At 28.1% G+C, this 22,506-nt stretch overlaps 1 protein-coding gene across 2 annotated transcripts in view; it reads right to left on the bottom strand.

The window, feature by feature from the left end:
* The window catches only part of LOC142319147 (rhombotin-1), a 728,716-nt gene that overhangs the window by 426,277 nt on the left and 279,933 nt on the right, over window positions 1-22,506 (bottom strand). The gene's annotated exons all lie outside the window — the stretch shown is intronic.

Below are 22,506 nucleotides of genomic sequence, written 5' to 3'. Positions count from 1 at the left end.
GTTTATAGCTAGAAATAGGTCGTATTTATAAGGTCATTTTTATAAAAATATTGACTTCCATTTAATTACTGAATCTTAATAATACGTTCTAGAAAAAAAAAAACTGTATTTTCATAAATAACATGGGTAATTTTCAACGGTTTTGCCTCATAATTTTAAACATTCAAACTCAGCTTGCTTTGTTTATTAAAAAATAGCATTTCTTACTTTTTCCAAATAAATCATCAGTAATTCAATTAAAGAAACAGCACATATAAGCGCATGCAAACACACATACTTATTATTTAACCTAATCGAACAATTTAAAATAGATCATAACTAAAATAAACATTAGAGGTTAATAAAATTATTATTTTAGTCTTAAGAAAATTTTAGGGATGTAACAACAAATTTTCTATCTCTCTTTTTCATAAATAGTCTTTTTCTCTTTAACGGAGTGAGAAGTTCATTTGTAAAGGCGGCTAGAGCTGTCCATAAAAGTAATGAGCAGGGTGCTAAACAAGAAAATACACTCAAATACTCCCGGTAATAAAACCTGCCCAGTCGACAAACTGGTAATTGTATTAACCACAACGCTGTCGACCACTTGCTGCTAGCTAGCTTAGTCAGTAGTATAGATCCATGCCCGCTTACCGACTGTGGTACTTCATATTAAACATTTAGCCTACATTTAATCTAATAAACTGATAACAATAATACGTAAGTGTAATCTAGAATAGCTTCGTATAATGCCACCATTTATAATTATCGATAGATAAAGATATGCGAGTTTATTTTTTTATAACTGTTTTATCACTTAAATAAAATTATAGTTACAAACTCTATCAAACTTTTAAAAAAATAACAAATTTATAACTCACTGATAACGTACTGGTTCAATAATAAAATTTTTACGGGCTCAAATCCAGTTCAATTTTAGGGCTTAAGATAAAGGTGTATTTCATCATTCAACTTTACTAAACCAGACTATCATATGATTGAATCGTCTGAGACAAGACAAGATAAATATCAGACTGTAATATTGCTAAAAGCCTGTTTTGAAACGATATACTATTGTTTGTAATAAATAATAAATTACTGCATAAAATGTATATACAACTTTAATAATTTATAATTAGATTGAGAAAAGTATTTTTAACCACGATGTATTATAATTTAAAACCATGACATTTATATTTTACTAGATCATTTTTAAATCGCATATAATTTATATCACAAAAATAACTTAAAATCATGATTGTGGACATTAAGTTAAAAGCATTACACGATACACCCACACTAATAAAATAAAACATTAATTAGTCTGAGATGTGGGACCATACTGAAGATGACACGTTAAAATAAATCAACAATTATAAATATACCGTAATTTCTTATTTAATTTTACCAAATACAAAAAAAAAATTGAAGCGGCGTTTCTTTAATTAGAAAACATCAAAATCGATCAAAACGAATACTGCTTTGAAAACTTTTACCTAATGTATCTGTACTATGGGAAATAGAAATGTTAATAAAAAAATATTTAATTAAACAATGCTTTAAGGTAAAATGTAATTAAACTTCTATTAACATAATAAAATGCTCGTTTTAGTAAAATTCAAATTTTTAATTGTTTAGTTTAAAAACAAATATTCATTGAAAGTTTATAAAAAAATATAAAAAGGCTAGAAATTAATCAAAATAAAAGGAGAAATAATGACCAGCTTTAATGATAATAGCATTTTTCATACATCACTTTCTTGATGTTTTACAATCTACATAGGTTATTGTAACGGTCATTTCATTATGTACAAAAATGCAATTAGCATTTTGTACGTACACATGCAGTTGCACAAAATGCAATTAGCATTTTTGTACTGGTACTCAGATACATCGAGTAGTAACTCAAGTAAAGTCATTAATTATCAGAATATATTAATATTCAACATTTTAATCCAACTAATTCTGCGTCTTTTTTACTGAAACAATATCTATTACAAGTCGAGTTAAGATTGATTATTATCAGTACCATATCGATGTAACTCTTGCGACACCTGCACTCTTTCACCAACTGACACCATGAAAAGCTCTTATAAAATAATTAAAAAATCGATAACAGCATATTGCATTAATATATTTTTTTTATTCACAGTTTTAAATGAAACTGTACATAATATTTTAGTAAACTAGAAACGCACAATAATTAACTAAATTATATAAAAAGAAACTTTATAAGAAAACTAAAAAGATGAAAGAATAGTTTTTTTTAATAAATAAAGGATTTCAGGAAACGTATTTAATCTTAAACTTGTCTAATTTCATACAAAATTTTGTAATATATAAAAGCACCTAAGCTTTATTAATTACATGTATAAGCTGACGCTAAAACAACGGAAGTAATTTCCAACACAACTTAAGAAACACCTTGATAATTAAATACCATGCTGTTTAACAGCGGACAGCTACACGCCATCTACGCTGTTAACTTACGAAACACTTACATCTTCTCCGTTGAAAACAAACCGGTCTTATTCTCTAAAAAGTAATAATGAAACTGATTTCGTTGAAAAAATAGAATTAAGCATAAATTTTGACTCCAAGCCTATTTTTACACGTACTCTATAGATCCTATATATCTGGATATGTTTACGTAACACTTCCTAAATAAAAACTTAAGAAATAATCTATAATAAGAGGTATTTTTATAAAGAATTCAAAACCATTAAATAAGTTACGTAAACGCTAATCGATTAAATCGGTGTGAACTTAAAACATATTTTTTTCTTGAAGCACAAAGTTGTGTTTTCACTATCATGTAAAAAAATTATTCAGAATTCATTTAATTAATTTTTTGTTTGTTTTACTCGTTAATTTATTTAGTAATTATTATTTTAATAATATTATTTAAACATAATAATTACTACATCTCTTTTGTTAATTTTGCATAATTGACTGTATCTCTTTAAAACAAATTTTAAAGAAACTATAGGGCGAATTTCTTAAAATATATATTTAACCTTCTTTCTTGCAATGGAAAAAATCTGATCTGAACAACAGATTTTTTTACGCCTATTAAATAACATATACACATTTTTTCCTACAATTCTTTAATAAACTGGAAAGTTATACAATTGCTGAAACTATAGAAGGTGTACACGAATTAAGATCAGAAGAATTATATCAAACCAAAGAGCGATTAAATGATCGACTACAAAAAATAAATAAACTAAATGATGAACTCCGACTTACGGAGAATATTGTCCGACAATATTAGAGGAGTAATGAACTAAAAGATAAGAATTTTTATCGATCGGGCATGTATGCCTTAATGTATATTGTCCTTGTGAGGGTCTATTTTTCAGTCACTCTGTAGTTAACTTTAATGTAGATAAAATTAAAACAGGAATTCAGGAATTAAATAAAATTAAACAGAAATTAAGCTAGAAAATCCAAAAAATAGTACGATTCTAAATTATAATTTTCAATTAATATTAATTGAATTAAATTACATATGCACATTTTTAGAAGTGCATAAAATTTTATTTCGCTAATAACTTCTGATTTTTTTTCCATTTTTATTATTATTATTATTATTATTATTATTATTATTATTATTATTATTATTATTATTATTATTATTATTATTATTATTATTATTGAATTATTAGTCATTGTAAAACAAAAAAAAAAAAAAGGAATGAAGTCGAATTCGAACCGATGTACGCCGGTAACATAAAAATATTTCATTAATTAAAAATTTATTTGGCTATAACTCTGGAGCCAATGAAAACAAGTAATTACCGTTGTAAAGTTCTCAATGAGGGATTATTACTGCAGTTACGAGAAAGTCCAAAATCCAGATTTTTTGGATTTTGGGTCTTTTTGGACAGGTTTGGTTAGTCGATTGCAATTAAAAGAGAAGTGCACAACTAGATATAACAACAGTTCTAAATCCAAAATTTCAACATCCTATGGAAAATATATTTTGAGTTATGCGTGCAGACGTCACGCCGAATCTATTCAAAATGGATTAAGAGATGGTCAAAATGGGTATTTCCATTGAAATCTGAAAACCGAAATTCTTCGCGATCACAATACTTCCTTTACTTCGTACAAGAAAGTAAGAAAGAATAGGTCTACATTTTACAAATTTTTCCTTCTTTTCTTTATACTAGCAATGACGGCTCCTGCCCATTTATAACGATTTTAAATCATTGATCATAGTTTCTCCTGTAATAACTGAAAACAAACCGGTGGTTTAGATACTAACAAAAAGATATTATTCAGTTGAATTTTGAAATGAAGGATCTAGCTACCGAATTATTTAAGTATTTCAACATGCAACTCTTTCTAGGAATGAACAAGAATTTTACTCAGGAAAGCCTAAGCATATTATATTAAGTGGCTCTTTAGAATCTGCAGAAAAATAATTCGTTATATCATATATGTATTTGAGCTCGTCGAAGAAAATCGTTGATCTGGGACACTCTGCAATTACTTGTCTAAAATACCACAATATCCCGAATAATTTAGGCTGGAATTAATAAACATTATCAACAGATGACTTAAAGCACCCCTTTGGATGGAATTATTTCTCTCATTTAACGATATCTCTGTGGTTAAATCGTTCCATTCTCCCTCATCATTTACCATTCCTTTATTTACTGTGATTTTCGGCTATACTTTCAGTAATTTTTGGTAAGGAGATTTTAGATTTAGTCTATTCTTAATATTTGTGTACTTCTATTGGAGCGGTTCTGCCTACAAATCCAGCCTAAGGACGATTCAGTTTCCTATCCGGCGGCTGTATAAAAAAACAAATACTGAAACAAACAAAAAATAATAAAAACAAAAGTTAAAAATCCACATCTCAAAATTTTTGAGATGTGGATAAGCAGACTATGGAAAGATTAAGAAATTTAAATTTGTAACAAATCAAAGTCAGGAACTATCTAAGAGAGTTTTTAAAATAAAATTAAAATGAACAGTTGATTATAGAATGAACTGTTATTGAATACAATAGAAGGATTGATTAGAGAAAAGCAATAAAGCTGGGTAGAAAAAGTTCTAATTCTTACATATAACTGTATAAAAAAGGATACAAAAGAAGTTATCAAAATAAATTAAGAGGAAAATTGCTTGAAATTTTTATTAGACAGGTTTATAGATCATCACAAACCTAATAAACTTTATTTATATGAAGCTAATTTCTAGGTTTTTTAAGCTTTATAGACCGTATGAAGAGAAAATATATAACCAAACAATTATGTTTTTTAAAAATAAAATTACAAAAACTATCGTTAATAAAAATGATTAAATTATGAATATATTATGGTATTTTTACAAGCACAGTAATAGTATTCGGTGTGGTTCTATGTAAAACAATATATTTACATCATCTAAGCTTTGATAAAATCACAAACCAAGATCTTCACGAACAGCCTCAGGTACATTACATGTATATTAGTATTGTACTGATAAAAGAAACTGATGATGAAAGAAAAATTGCCAACCCCATGCAGAGAATGGAATCCGGACCAACGGTTATAATACAAGTACAGCTACTAATTTAGCCACTGTCTTAACGTCAGCTGATCAGCATCACAATCAGCTGCACTAATCTAGGCTATTTAAAATTTAGACAGCATTTTTATTTTTTTATTTTTTTTTTTTAGGTCACTCAACATAAAATAAAGCCAACTCAAATGTAAGTAAATAAATAGGAGAACTTTTATAATGCTTCTTGGTACATTTGGATAAAACATTTTAAAAATTTCATTTTTCACGTACGGATAAAGTGATAAAATTTACGGTGATAAAATTTACGGTGATTTAAAGTGATAAAGTGATTACGGAAAAATGTGATAAAAATCAATGTTTTTGTTTTGTTTTTTTTTAATTTTGGGCTACATTTTATCAACTACAGAGAATAAAATCAGAGGAAGAAAATGATTTTTTTTAATATATATAATCAAAGCTTTTTAACATAAAAAGTTCAGTATTTGATACAAAGAAAAAATTACGTTAACTGCCTAGTATTTTTTTTACATTCTGCATCAACTTTCCTTCGTCTCAGACCGCCAAACGATATAATATTTCTTTTAAATTGCACTTATGGCGAACAAAATGATGGTGGCAGTTTCCTAGATAAAAAAGATAAGAAATATGAAATTAGGTAAAATCAGTATTTTTATAAATAGAAAACGAAAGAAACGACTCATAATGGGGAAAGTGATTAATAATTGATTAATTATTTTCGTAACTTAATATTTTTAATTCTAACGATCGCACGGAAGTCGAGCAGTTTCATTTTTTCACTATTTATTGCAGTATAAAAGAATATTATATAGAATTTTATGAACTTAAGCGAGGAATGATCCATTAAAATCATTTCATTTCAAATTATAAAATTTTGTAATCATATTCATTTTAAATCATTTCGCGACGTGAAACATAGCCTAACCTTTACGTTATGCAGCTTTGCATAGTTTTAATGATTGGTTTTTTTTTCTATTTAAACGTTAAGCCAACTGAATTATAAGAAATATTTACAGTTTAGTTCCATTTCAATTTTTTTTTAAGTTCACAAAAATTGTAAAAAAGTTATTAAATGATTTTTGTGGTATCTTACATCGATACGAAGTTTGAACAAAAACAGCCATCAGTATTTCATGTTTCCCTCTAGTTTTGTTATTTTATAAAAAAATTTTAATTTACGTAAAAATGAACCCAACATATTTTATGTACCCTTTAAATGGAAAAAATAAAGACATAAATAGGTAATACTTCACGAATAAAATTAATACTATTTTATTATTACAGCTATTTAAAAGAATGCTCATCTTCTAATTAATAAATTTTGTTGCTGATTTGTATTGTTAGATCTGCTTTATTTACACTTAATAATATTATAGTTTTATTTGTAACTTAATAATAGTTTATGGCTACTATTAAGTAGTCATTAATTACAGTTAATATATACCTAAGTTCATATGAATATTTTTGGGGTAATTTATTAATTTTCACTCTTTTTACCGACTTTTCGAAGAAATATAAATTGATTAATTAAGTATTACTATAATCAATTATATAAGTATTACTTTCGGTCGCATGGTGAGATTATGGGTGAAAATTAATTTTCTTTACGTTTTGAGATATGAAGAGTACGAAAATACCATTCACTTAAATTGGGACATATATATATATATATATATATATATATATATATATAGGTCTATGTGTAAAATTTTGTGGGTGAAGTATTTTTAAATAAATAACTTTAATAAATGTAATTAATTTGTTGCCAAAGATTCGATTTCACTGTTTATGCATTACGTTTGATGTAAAAATAATCATGTTTAATACTATTTAATGTTTATTTATTATTATTATAACATAATTTATATTTAATATTAATAAATAATGTTTACTTTTAAAAAATAAACAACAGCATATTATCTATTTATCTTTTAGGTAAGGATCTCTACCCGCATCGAGAACTTAAAGTAAATACAAATGAGATGAAAATTATTAATTTCAAATGGAGAATCGAATCTGAAACTTACTTTATGTCAGCCTGTCCCCACTGCCCACCGGGTTGGTCTAGTAGTAAACTCGTTATTGCAAATCAACTGATTTCGAAGTCGATAGTTCTAAGATTCAAATTCTAGTAAAGGAAGTTACTATTATACAGATTTGAATACTAGATCGTGGATGCCGGTGTTCTTTGGTGGTTGGGTTTAATTAACCACGTATCTCAGGAATGATCAACCTGAGACTGTACAAGACTACACTTTATTTACATTCATACATATCATTCTCATTCATCCTTTGAAGTAATATCTTACGGTGGTTCAGGGAGCTAAACAAGAAAAGAAAGCCTGTATCCGCTGACTGCCATAGAGTTATATAATGTCACGTTACGTTCCTATCAAAAAATTATAAATTAATTCTTAGAACCATTAAAATAATCAACAATAACACATTTCATTAGTTAATTAGCATCAGAAAATAAGGTATCTTACGATAATTTAATACCTAGTACGCACGATAGTTTTAATTTTCGTTATTTCTTTCCTTACATGTTAATGAAGGATATTATATTATGTATTTAAAATAAATATAGTTTACGTGAATATACATATGCTAATCGATAAACTAGATTTTGGACTTACTGGTCTATGTATGCCACATTATGAGCGATAAATATATCCCTAGAGATAAAATAATCACATTAATAATAAAACTGGGAGGGAAAAGTGAATAAAGACGGGTTTACACTTATATCTGTAACACGTGCTCATATTATCTTCCCGTTAACCGCATCATTATCGTTACATCCCTGTGATATGAAAGGAAATGCTGATATGAATATGAATATAACTTTAACAAGTTTATATTGTATACATTTTTTATTTTATCCTTAAAAACGTAAAATACTTTTAAAATTAGTAAAAATTAAATAATTCACTAATGCTGTTTAGTATTAAATTTTTTTTTCTGGCCTTAGACACGTATAAAGCAGTTTTGTAAAAGTACAATACAAGTATTGTAAAAATACATACCAGAAAGTTTCTGTATTTTGATCAATCATAAGTTATTTTCATGGTGGTTCGTTTCTTACTCGCCTGGTTGGCTGGTTCGTTGCTTGGTTGGCCTTCTTTATATAGATTGCAGTTTTAAAGTCTGCTGTCTCCAATCTCTAGTTTATTAAATGCTTTGTACGTGACTAGAGTGTCAAGTTATACATGATTTTTTTTCTTTCTTTCTTCTTTTTATGAAAAAATAAGTTTAATATTATTCTTTATTTTATGTACAGCAATCGACAAAGAATATATCATAGTTACATACACACAAAAGACTTAAATTTTCTTTGTTTTACAACAAACAACGTTGTCATTACTACTAGTGTTACAAAGATTACTTCTACTACTACTACTACTGCTGCTGCTGCTGCTATTACTACTACCATCATTACAACCTCTCGTATTACTGTTGCCTATGTTACTACGCAAAAACTTTTCAATATAAAGAAATAATATAGTTTCTTTAAAAAATATTACATTATAGAAAAATCAATTACCAACCAAAGAAACCGAATAAAAGAAAATCAAACAATATGTCCTCATATAATTTAACTTTATAAAAAAGTAAGAAAACAGATCACCGAAACTTATTAAAAATTAAATTCCTATAATTAGTATTTCTTTTTCCGATAGAATTATACATCTATTAATAGCCAGTCAGTCCTATATTGGTTGGATCAGTGTCGCATTTCCCAATATTATATCTATTTATTTATTTTATTTATGTATACCATGTCACAGAATACAGTGACATGATGTCAACAGTACTCTACAGAGATATCAAGGCATCTGTGTACAGTATGTCGTGTAAATATACCGGTAAATGTTAGTCTTGAACAGACTCAAGCCGACCAAGCAATTTCGGCAGTTGCCTTGTGAAAGCAAATGCCGAAATCATGGATAAAAATTTTAAAGCAATTTTATATTAATGAAAAAAAAGATCAAAACTTTAATTACATGGAGAAACCTTAATCTTAATTTCATTCAATTATTTTTTTTCTCTAAATAAAGGATAAACAGCCAACTCCCGATTATCCCCCATAACAAACGAGAAGAGGGTTGAAGATAATCCAAAATCATATCAAAATCGCAGTTGATCCAAAAATAATATTTAATAAAATAATATGTGTTAAAATTGCCTAATACTGTACTGCAGGTAAGTATTTAAATCCACTATTATATTAATGTATAATAGTAGAAAATAAAATAAAATACAGTACACTACACCAGTGATTCCCAAACTGTGCGCAGCGGTCTCTTCACAGAGGCGCCGCAAAATATTGTAAAAGTTTCCGAATTAATCGAACCAAGACATTTATTATTATTAATTTAATGTTAATAAAGTAAAAAAATAATGACGAGTATTATTTATTTTTACGTATTACTTACGAGTAGTCATACTTTTACTTATGGTAGGGCGCCATAAAGAAAATTTTAATTGAAAATTGGCGTCGCGACCCGGAAAAGTTTAGGAACCATTGCACTACACTGTTAAGTACCTGGTAAAAGTAATATCCAGAAGTTTCATCAAAGTACGTAAAAAACATATAAAAAATGTTCACTATCACTAATACTGTACGTAAATAGATTGTACAGTACATGCAGTTGTATATATGTACTAAGAAATGCATAAAAAAACACTTATTAAGCCTACAGTAACTAACGAGGAAAAAATACATATATATATATATACTACGTAATGCGTTACCAAACACTTATTAAACCTACAGTAGCTAACGAGGAAAAAATACATAGACATTAAAAAAGAAAATAATTAATTTCCCTTTCAAATATATACAGAAACTATTGTTTATAGTGACATCGGATATAATGACATATCGGATATAGTGACCAAAGACTTGTCCCTTGGTTGGTTTAGTATGCTGTTAATACAAAAATACAGTATGTATATTGCTTATAATTGCATCGATTGTACTGAGATATCGGTTATTATGACTTATCTTTTCTACTGCAACATTTTATCGCTTATAATGACACACAGAAGTGACCCGTCAGTAACGTAGTATATCTACATATAGCTACAGAAATATTTTGACGGTTAAAATGAGTCACCTTTTTCTTTTTACCTCCATATGTACATATACAGCAGCCACATTCAGTTGTTATTAAACTTTTGTTGTGAGCGTATCATACCGTGCGGGTACAGTACTTTATTTTATGTAACCTGTGTAATTCATTTAATAGTGGTTTAATTATGACCTCGCGAAAAACATTCACGATAGACGAAAAGGCGCAGATTATCTGGCGGTTAGAGAATGGTAAAACTAATAAGGACATTGCCCAAGAATTAGGAGTAGGTCATTCGACAATATCGGTGATATGGAAGAACCATGAAAATATTAAGAAAAAATTTGAAACAATTTCTATGAAATCAAAAAGATTACAGCCTAGTAAGCATAATGATGTAAGCCAAGCGCTGTTAAAATGTTTTAAATACCAGAGGGCTAAGTGATATCCCTATTAGCGGCCCTATACTGCAAACTAAGGCGAACGATTTTTCTAAAAGATGTGGTTAACTAAGTAAAATAACTTCAGCTTGGATACCACGGTTCCGTCAGCGTCAAGATAATGTGTCGGGGAGAATAAGCGGCGAGGCCACAGCCGCTCCAACCACTGTGTCAGAAAAATGGCTAGAAACCATTTGGCCAAAATTAAAAGAAGACTATTCGGACGAAAAAATCTATAAGGTTGATGAATCCGGTCTTTTTTTTAACTGACACCAGAAAGAACCCTTCGGTTTAAAGGTGAAACGTGTTCGGAAGGAAAATTATCAAAAGAAAGACTAACAGTACTATTTGCTGCAAATATGACTGGAACTGGCAAAAAGAAACTTTTGGTTACAGAAAAAAGTGCTAAACCCCGATGTTCTAAAAGTTTGAAGTGATATCTTTACGTCTTGGTTACGAAAATGGTTTACGTGAATTAAAGATTGAAAATTACAAAATACTGCTGTCAATTACAACTGTCCGGCTCATCCACACGTTAAAAATCTTTCGAGAATAATGTTTGTGTTCTTACCACCGAAAAAACAGCAGCCTTAGAGCCCTTAGATCACGGCGTGTTCACAAGTCGGTAAAAGTCCACTACAAAAAACACCTAATTTTACAAATGATACAGGAATTAGTTTAAAAAAATGAAACACAAATAACTATTCTGAATGCTATATTGTTAGAAAAATCATGGAATGAGGTTTCTCCGGTGAGTTTAAAAAATTGCTTTTGACATGCAGGATTTTTGCCATAGGCTGGCGAAGTTACTGACGTTCAATGCGAAGAAGAATCTTTAGCGGAATGTGGCAATAGTTTGCAAAACCAATCGTCAGATGCATTGTTTGACGATTATCAAGAGGTTGACAAAGATTTAGAAACGCACGAAACTGTAACAGATGATGATGTTGTGGGTTCAGTACTAGCAGAAATAGACGGGGACGTAAGTAATGACAACGAAGGTAATGATAGCAACAACGATGAAGACATCAACCAGCCAAATCTTCCAGAAAAAAGAAAAAGTTTTCAGCGGCAATGACAACCGTTTGCCGGTTTCTCAGTTTTACAGAAATGCTAATGACGAAACAAAGAGTGTTTGTTTTGATTTAGAAAAAAACCTTCAAAAACCGTATTACAACACGAAATGTTTGAAACAAAGCAAAATAACCGACTTTTTTCAGAAAAAGTAATTTTTACAATTTTTCTCCATCTTCATTTACTCTACCGTATTTGTAATTATTATTTCATATTTTCATTTTTTTTATATTATTTTATTAGGAAATAATTATTATATTATTTTTAATGATTATTATTTTACTGTATTACAATACCCGTGTAGATGGCATATTAAAGTAGTACCACTAAACTACCTAAACATCGGTTGTAGTGACATAAAATCGGTCCCTTAGGGCAACTATAAACGATATTTACTGTATATTTTTTTTAATAAAATGAGTTGTTTTAGTAACTGAAAACAGTTTCTTTTAATTGAAATCCGTAGTTTGAGTAGCAAACTAACATCGCAAAACGAACTATCAAATTATAATATCGATTATGAAGTACAGTAAGCGTTATCATATTTAAAGCAAGCATACATTCAAGTTCCAGATGAATAAAGGAGTAAAACTTATCTCAGAACGATGAAAACACTTTTCAGTTTTTAAAAATTTATATTTTCCGAGAAGCATCGCGGTTAAACTGCTCACGGATAATCGGGAGTTATTTTTTTTTTTGTTTTTTTTTTATATCGGTAACTGTGTTAATTATTAAATCACATGTATAGATAATAGAGAAAATAAATAAGATAACTTTTAATTTTTGCTAATTCCTGCATTTTTATTAACTGCTTATGCAATACAGATCATCGTTCGGTGAATTCATTAATGTTTAGTAAACGTAATTTTAAGTTCAGGAGCGACTAGATAAGATTTATCTTTTATTTTCTCATTTATTTTAGTAGTTACACGTGAAAATGTAAATAATAAAAAATTAAACCATTCTTTAGTTAATTTTTTCGACAATTTAAACAACAAAAGTACAACTAGAGTTTTACACACACACACACACACACACACACACACACACACACACACACACACACACACACACACACACACACACACACACAGAGAGAGAGAGAGAGAGAGAGAGAGAGAGAGAGAGAGAGAGAGAGAGAGAGAGAGAGAGAGAGAGAGAGAGAGAGAGAGAGAGAGAGAGAGAGAGAGAGAGAGAGAGAGAGAAAGAGTGTGTGTGTGTATATTCATATACTGTGTATGTCTGTTATTAGATTGGTTATAATCTTTTTCCTAATATGGTATTTACGATAAGAATCAACAGGATTCGCCAACTTTAAACAATAATAAAATCTAAGTTATTTCAATAACTTACTGACTTTTTTTATACTCCATTATAAATAGGTGGCCGCCAATACATCCGTAAAAGATAAGCTTATCTCTCTCATACAATAATTATTGGCTAACTGTACTTACAGTTAGCCAATAATTATTACTTAATTTTATAAATGTACATTCTTTTCCATGTTTATACTGTATTATTGTGAAAATACCTGCATGAATTGTTTTAAAATGAAATCGTATTTCGATCTGATTTATCGCTTGAAGCGTATTTGCATAAGAGCAATTTGTTAGTCGTCCTTGACTTGAATAAGTTTGGGAAACACAGCCTTTTAATAATTTATTATAATAGTATATTTCATTCCTTATGTAATAATAATCATATATATTAGTTAAAAATATTTATTTATATAATTATTATCATTATTATTATTAATATAATAAAAATAAAAACCACTATTCTTTACATGCATCTTTATCTGTCACATATATATATATATATATATATATATATATATATATATATAAAACGAACTATGTCATATAATGCGGCTAGCATGCTTCATAGAAATTCGTCCGGAATCCCAAACTTTCCAACATTTCCTTACAACGAAATATTCAGTTATTAAAATTTGAGATGTGACCTAAAATAAGAAACCGTACGTCTCAAAAGGAAAAAACCGTATAACCTCGAACGTAAACTATGATCAAACGAGATTTAACAAATATATACATACATACATATTACGAAAATGAACAATGAATTGTAATTATTATAAATACTAATTGTAAATAAACGAGACAATTAAACTTTTTTATGAAGCCATTACTAATTTTCTGTAATATTTTATACAATTTGAACAACCTACGCAATAATAAATATGCTAATATGCTAATTTATTGCAAAGAAATAAACTAACAGTAAGAATAGTAATTTCGAATTCTACGCCTATAATTCATAAATAATATTAACAAATAATTGTTACTATACCTTTAAATTTTATTAATGGATTCATAGATTATATTATTGATAGTTTTAATTCTATGCCTACGTAATGGATAATTTGTTATCACTTATTAATTTTCACGCCCTTTATTTAATGTAAAAATCGAAATAATGATAGTTTAGGCACGAAAATTTATCATTTCCCGGTATATCTTCTCTCTCTGCCTTAAATAAAATTTATACGTTTTTTTTATATTCAAAATACACGTACAAAGCTAGAGACCTATGCCAGCTCGCATAATGATATTAAAATTATCTGTATTATTCACTAAACAATGAAAAGATATTTAAAATAAAACTAAAACCAAATAACTCAGCCGACTACATTATTATTATTATTATTTATTTTTTTATGAATAATCTACCACACACTGCATAAGCTGGAAGCTTGTGTATGGGAATATGAAATTTAAATTTTGTAGCGTATAAAAAATGACGTGGTTGTCCGAGATTCGAACCCGAGGATTTCCGGATGAAATGCCAAGACGCTACCACTCCGCCATATATATTGAATTTTTTAATATTTAAAAATAATAAAATTAAATGATTATCCTAAGTAAACAACTTTTATTTTCTATATAAATATAATTATTAATTTACTATTTTTATACCATTATATATTTTCAAAATTTTTTTTTTTTTTGTAACTAAAATATACCAGAAAGAATATATATTTATTGTTTATTTTTATTCTTTTTCGCATTAATTTTTAACATTAATTAAAATAAATATAGTAAATTATACCACAATGTGTTTATAAAACAATTAAGTGTTTGTGTGCGCACGCTCGGATATATATAAAATTCGGTATAAAATTTTAAACAGAAATGAGAATGTTGTATGTAGTAGTAAATATGTTGAGGTTAAAATATTATTACAGAACAGAAAGAAGTGTAGAATAGCACCAAACCAGTCAATAAATTAAAAACAAAATTTGTAATACAGTAATTTCCTTATATTACTATGCGTAATACTGATCTACAAACGTTGGGAAATCTCAACAGGGAAAAATAATTCATCTGATTTTTTTTTTTTAATACACAAATAAGAATTATTAAAATTATAACTGATTAGGTAAACTTATCAAAAATAAAATTAGAAAAACCAAGTACAAAAATCACTAACTTACGTTATACAGGTTTTTTATTCATAACAAGAAAAGGAGGGCTTCACCGTTTTACATAAGCGATTTCATCCTTTGAGGTATATGGAAATTAATGTAATAACCCAACATCAATTTATTTATTTATATTTATAATGTTATTTAGGTATAACATATTTTTTTTATTTAATAGATGATAAAATACTTTAAACAAATTTCCAACCACCATAAATTTATTCTGAACATAATATGAACGTGATTATTATAGTGTTCATGATAATTACAATTTTTTTAATTTTTACTTGTGAATCATCGCAAACAAAAATTTCCATGGTCCTTCCAAAAACAGGAGAAATATCATACTTCATGTTTATGTGTTACTAGAAGCTATAATTTAATAAAAATTTACTGGGTGATTTTTCAGCAATGATTTATATACAGGTGTTTATTAATAAATTATTCCCTAAATAAAAATGTACATACATTTTAAATCACTAAAAATATATTTAAAAAAGAGTGAGAGTGTAAAAATAAAATACACGAAAAAACTTAAAAGTCTATCCATTTTTATTTTTTTTGCTCCCAACCCATCCAAAGATAAAATCCTAAAAAAAAGTTTGTGTACATTTACTACGTTAAATGAAAGAAACTATAAAAACATTCCACTAAAAATGTACAACCAATAAAATGTTTTCTAAGATTTCGTTTTTTTGGAGATTAAGATCAATTATGATGAATTTTAATTGTAAAGTTATTATTAAAAGTTTGAATATATCGTTGAATATATCAACAGTAGAAGAAAGATTAAAGAAAAACAAACCAACATGCTTGGCATTTATAGACCTAGAAAAGGCATTTGATAACGTAAACTGAAATAAAATGTTCAGAATTTTAAAAAAATTAGGGTTCCAATACAGACATAGAAGAACATTTACAGGAACCAAACAGCAACAGTAATAATTGAAGAACATAAGAAAGAAGCCGTAATAAGAAAGGGAGTCCGACAAGGATGTTCCCTATCCCCGTTACTTTTTAATCTTTACATAGAACTTATCAGTTAATGATGTTAAAGAACAATTTAGATTCGGAGTAACCGTACAAGGTGATAAGATAAAGATGCTACGATTTGCTGATGATATAGTAATTCTAGCTGAGAGTAAAAAGGATTTGATTTAGAAGAAACAATGAACGGCATGGAAAAGTCCTACGCAAGAACTACCGCATGAAAATAAACAAGAACAAAACGAAAGTAATGAAATGTAGTAGAAATAACAAAGATGGACCACTGAATGTGAAAATAGGAAGAGAAAAGATTATGGTGGTAGAAGAATTTTGTTATTTGGGAAGTAGAATTACTAAAGATGGATGAAGCGATATAATATGCGGAATAGTACAGGCGAAACGAGCATTCAATCAGAAATATAATTTTTTTACATCAAAAATTAACTTAAATGTCAGGAAAAAATTTTTGAAAGTATATGTTTGGAGTGTCGCTTTACATGGAAGTGAAACTTGGACGATCGGAGTACCTGAGAAAAAAAGATTAGAAGCTTTTGAAATGTAGTGCTGTAGGAGAATGTTAAAAATCAGACGGGTGGATAAAGTGACAAATGAAGAGGTGTTGCGGTAAATAGATGAAGAAAGAAGCATTTGGAAAAATATAGCTAAAAGAAGAGACAGACTTATAGGTCACACATTAAGGTATCTTGGAATGTCGCTTTAATATTGGAGGGAAAGGTAAAAGGGAAAAATTGTGTAGGCAGGCAACGTTTGGAATATGTAAAACAAATTTTTAGGGATGTAGGATGTAGGGGTATACCGAAATGAAACGAATAGCACTAGATAGGGAATCTTGGAGATCTGCATCAAACCAGTCAAATGACTGAAGACAAAAAAAAAAATATATCATTAAGAGTTAAAAATAGTTTTAAAAAATTTCAAAAATCGATATTTTTTTTAAAAATTCGGTTAAAAGATATGCAATACATAAAAACATAGCTCGATTTTTGAGCAAAGGGGAGAAAAATATTTTTTTAAATGGCAAGATAAACGATACGCATGCACTGAGCTTAATATAAAGTGGAGTCATGTTTGCAATATTTTGAGTAAATTGAACCAGAATACTATATACCCCATTTTCTAGTGATATTATCCCAAACTTTTATCAGCAAATTGTCCCATATTCACGAGTCTCTGTGTCAAACTTCATCAAAATCGATTTATCCAGTCCAAAGTTATTAAGCTTTAAGCATATCAAAACACGTACGAACATTACCCCCCTCAACGCTGGTTTTTGTTTTTTTTTTTGATCCCTGCGACATGAAATGTCAAGAAATTAAAAAAAACACCCACACCCCATCTTTTGACTGATCACCACACTTTCCTTCTTACAGCATAGCTCAGTAGCTAAGATGCCGGGAAAAAAAAAATAATACAAACAAAAAAAAATACTCATTATTCTTTTATATTTTAAATCAAACACCAATTTTCTTCGAGGCAGAACAGTATTTGCTCGATGAGATTACAATTAAAAAAAACTGATATGGACAACACATAACTTCCTTGAACGTCTATTAAATTACATACACATTTTTTTAAAGTGAAAAGGACATAAAATTTTATTTCATTAATAATTTCTGATATTTTTTCAGACTTTTTCTTTTATCATTATTATTGAATTATTATTTATGGTAAATATTTTTTTACAATCAGAGATTAACAATAATTAATATTTCAATATATTTAAATTAAAAAAAGGAGATGAAGTCTGATTCGATCGATGTCTCTTCTCTTGTAAAGATCCAAATATTTCATTAATTAAAATTTTATTTGGCTATAACTCTGGAACCAATCAACCACATAGGATATATCGTTGAAAAGCTGTCAATGAGGGCTTAATACTGCAGTTAAGAAAAATTCCACAATCCAAATTGTATTGTATTCTGGGCTTTTTTGAACATTTTTGGTCCAATCGATTACAATCAAAAGTGGTAGTCCACAACCAGATGTTACAACAGTCCTAAATCCAAAATTTCAACATCCTACGGCTAATCGTTTTTGAGTTATTCGAGATACATAAGTACAGACGTCACGCCGAAATTAGTAATCACAATGAATTCAGGGATGGTCAAAATGGATATTTCCGTTGAAATCTGAAAACCAAAATTTTTAGCGATCACAATACTTCCTTTACTTCGTACAAGGAAGTAAAAACCTTCGGGAGGCAAATATTAGCTAGAATAAAATTTTTAATTCTCTGAAAACTAAATGTTTTTAAAATTTTAAACTAATGCTCCTCCTTGTATTTAAGAAACAATTTTTGTTTTGTAATTTTCACGCTTAGAAGTGAAGAAAATAAAACCTAAAGAAGCACTCGAAAGAGTTTTATAAAATATTGCGTAGAGGTTGAAATTCATCTTTAAAAAAAAAAAAGTTAAATTCTTGTAATTTTCTTATTGAGTATTTTATTTAGGATCATTTTAGTAAAAAATTCTTAATCAATTTTAGTTTCAATAAAATTTTAAATTACTTTCATACGAAATATATTTTGAAATTTCAACATGATTTCCTTATATTTGTAAAAAATATAAAAGGGAAAAATCAACGTTAATTATACCCTAACTTGTTTTTTTGTGGGAGTTTTTGTTTAATAATTATGATAAAAAATTTTACTTTGGTAATAGAAAAAAAATGTTAACTACAGGAAATACCGGTCAAAAATTCTTAATGGTTTCTAATGTATTATTATATTTATTATTGGAGTTTTTATTTTTTTTTACAAAGAATAAGTTATAAAAAAAAGTTTTTAAACTCATTTTGTTAATAAATTTTCTTTTCTGAACATAATAAGTAAGAAATTTTTTTCAATAACTGCATATAATTACTGGTTAATTTAAATAAAAATATATTGTTTTTTTTTTTTTTTAACATGTTAATGTTTAAAATGAACATACTCATATATACATGTGTATTTTAAATTCCACTGAACAGTTTAAAGTGATTAGAAAACAGGCACCGTATAAGATTTCAAGTAAAGAAATAATATTTTCTTAACAAACATCACTTTGTTACATAAGTTGACATTGATTTTACAACGAAAAAAAATTGTATAATGTACTGCGTTTCTTTATTATTAATGAAGCAAATCACTTACAATGAATTACGGCGGTAAAAATACCAAACAGAATTATAGCGGAAGAGATAAAACAACGAACTTATCATAAATATATGTTTTATACATATATATATATAAGATTTACTCGCGATAAAAAAATACCGGTAGGGCAACATTGCAATCGATAGGAGGGGGAAATTGGTTGCACGGTTGTCAAGCTAAGACAAGGTAAACGGTAATTACACGGAGCAAGCTGTGGACGCGTAGTTGTGGCAATTAGCGATGGGAAAGGGTTGAAGAAGCAAACGCCAACAATTTATTAATAATTCTCCGTACAAACTCTATACGTTTTTGTGTCGCTAATAGAAAGCTATCAACATGTCAGCCGACCGCCTTTGTAAGAGCCCATCTCCATTAGACGAGCATTTAACACATTTCGTCCATTTAGAACGCTAAAATCCGTATGGATTATTGTAATAGCGTGTAAGCACTTAAATGCATTATATGTTTTCGCAACTAAGAAGTTCTGCATAAAGTTTATACAACAATATTACAGTATTAGATAAACATTAAACTAAATTTTAACAACTCATTAAATATATTAAAAGGGTAGTTTTTGTGCGTTTATAAACTACATTAACGTTCTAAAAGCACATTTTTCAGCAAACACATCTCCCCGAATCATAATGATTTAATTTTATATGTGTGTAAATGTAATCATCATTCAACGTTTTTTTTTACTTATTCATCGGCTGATAAAGGCTAGAAACGCCAGAGAAGTGACTTTCTTTACGAGTTGAAGGGTAATGGCGAATTCTATTCTCCTGAAAAGCATTATTAGCTAATAAATGGTACTTTATCCGAACTAAAATTTACACTGTGGATTTAGTATCACTACATTTCTACTAACTTGCATTAGTTTTAACCGTATTATAAATAATCCTACTAAACATATTTTGGTTACAAAGTAATAAGTTATATAAATGAAAATAAAGTTGATCAATGTGAAAGATAAAAAATAAGAAAAACAGAATACTAGTTTTAATTTGGTGTTTTTAAAGCCAATATCTACGGGATACGGCGAGCAACAGCAATATCGACAACATCCAAAGGTTCTAGAACTAAGTGCTGAGGAAGATTTCGGAGGCGCCATGGTTTGTGAAGAACATGGAGATCCACAATTATCTAGGAATGTCATCTATTCCTGAAAAACCCCACCGGCTAAGTTCAAAGTACGTATTTAAGCTTAACACGTACGAAAACCATCTGGCTGTTAACCTTTTGAATAATAGTGAATGTGTAAGTGACTTCCGAGACTGCATGTACTGGATCTAGAGTTTGTTGCGCGTTGAATACATATTTTGTTACGGAAATTTTTGCCGATATTATTTATAAAGTATTTTAATCAAGTAGCATGAATTCTTTGTTTTGTTGTTTACGAATTGTTTCATGGTTTTGATTTTGTTTCTTTATGTGACCAGTGCTAATTTATGTTTTCTTTTTTTCACATGTATGACTTGTGACTAATTTTTTTATATACTCAATTGCTTATTCTCATTTATTACCATTTTTACCATTTCATTTTCTCATTTATCATTATTGCTTATTTTCATTTGTTACCATTTAACATTGTTTTTGCTCTTAACAGTTAATTTTTGAATTGTTTGTACTTTGTTACGCTTAGTTATATTTTTATTTTTTGTACTTTTTATTGTATTGTACTTTGTTTAAACTTTTATATTGTCTTGAGAGTTATCATTGGAAGCCTCTCTTTCAGGTCATTACTAACTATACAATTTATTTATAGTTTCATTGTTCAGGAAACTGTTTGTAAATAAAGCAATATACAAAAAAAAAAAAATTATGTGCAAAATATTTATTACAGCAATCGTAAACAGGCAAAGGATTACTCATTTGAAATTATAAAGTAAAAGATACAATTTAAAATAAAACAGATTTCAACAATAAAATAATAGCAACTATTACTTGATCACCGGTAAAATTGAAATAAAATGGTGAAAAATATTGTATTTTTCGCATATATTCACTAGATATATCGATACGACTAAAAAAAAAGAAGTAAAATTCATCTAAGAAAAAATCTATTCAAGATTCAAATAAAATTCATTCAAATTAATGATCACATATTTACAAAACGTTGAATAAAAAAATTAACCAAACGATCCTGATTTTAAAATTTAAAAACTAAAAATTAAAGTAATTAATGAAATGCGAAAACAAATTTAAAAATCCAGATCGATTCTACAGTAAGAGTATACGCCTTCTTTTTATTTTTAGATATCATATTCAAAAACATTTATTTATGAAAAAAAATACTAAAGAATTATTTTTAGTGATTAAATAAATAATACAACTTACCATCCATAAATAGAAAATTATACTAGAGTTTAGAAGAAATACTCTACGGCTAACACTCACCTGAAAAAAATAAATAATTTATTGGTCACTGAATGTGAATGAATAAAAGTATAAATATGCTTACACGATCGTACAAACACACACACACGAAATTGCGATTTAAAAAACTGGCTTTTGTTACAACTATTTCCATTTACGCGAATCATCTTTAATTTCATTCAGCTTTCTTCACAAGAGTTAACTACTGCAATAATACATTTTCACACACATTCTTTATGTTCTTTTCAGAAACAATAAAACGACAATAACTAATTGATGCGTTTTTCAACTAACTGATGTATTTATTTACGACCGTAGAGTTCCCTACAAACAAAATTATTTAACGACGCAAAGAGTCGCTGTTTTGCAATAGTTTACACCATCGGTTTTGGTATTAGTATAACATTCACTCTTTTTCCAACTGTTTCAGTATGAACAGAC

This window comes from Lycorma delicatula, chromosome 2 (genome assembly GCF_047948215.1).
Source record: "Lycorma delicatula isolate Av1 chromosome 2, ASM4794821v1, whole genome shotgun sequence".
NCBI lineage: Eukaryota > Metazoa > Arthropoda > Insecta > Hemiptera > Fulgoridae > Lycorma > Lycorma delicatula.
The sequence above is the reverse complement of the archived record's forward strand: the minus strand, read 5'-3'. Positions and strand labels throughout refer to the sequence as shown.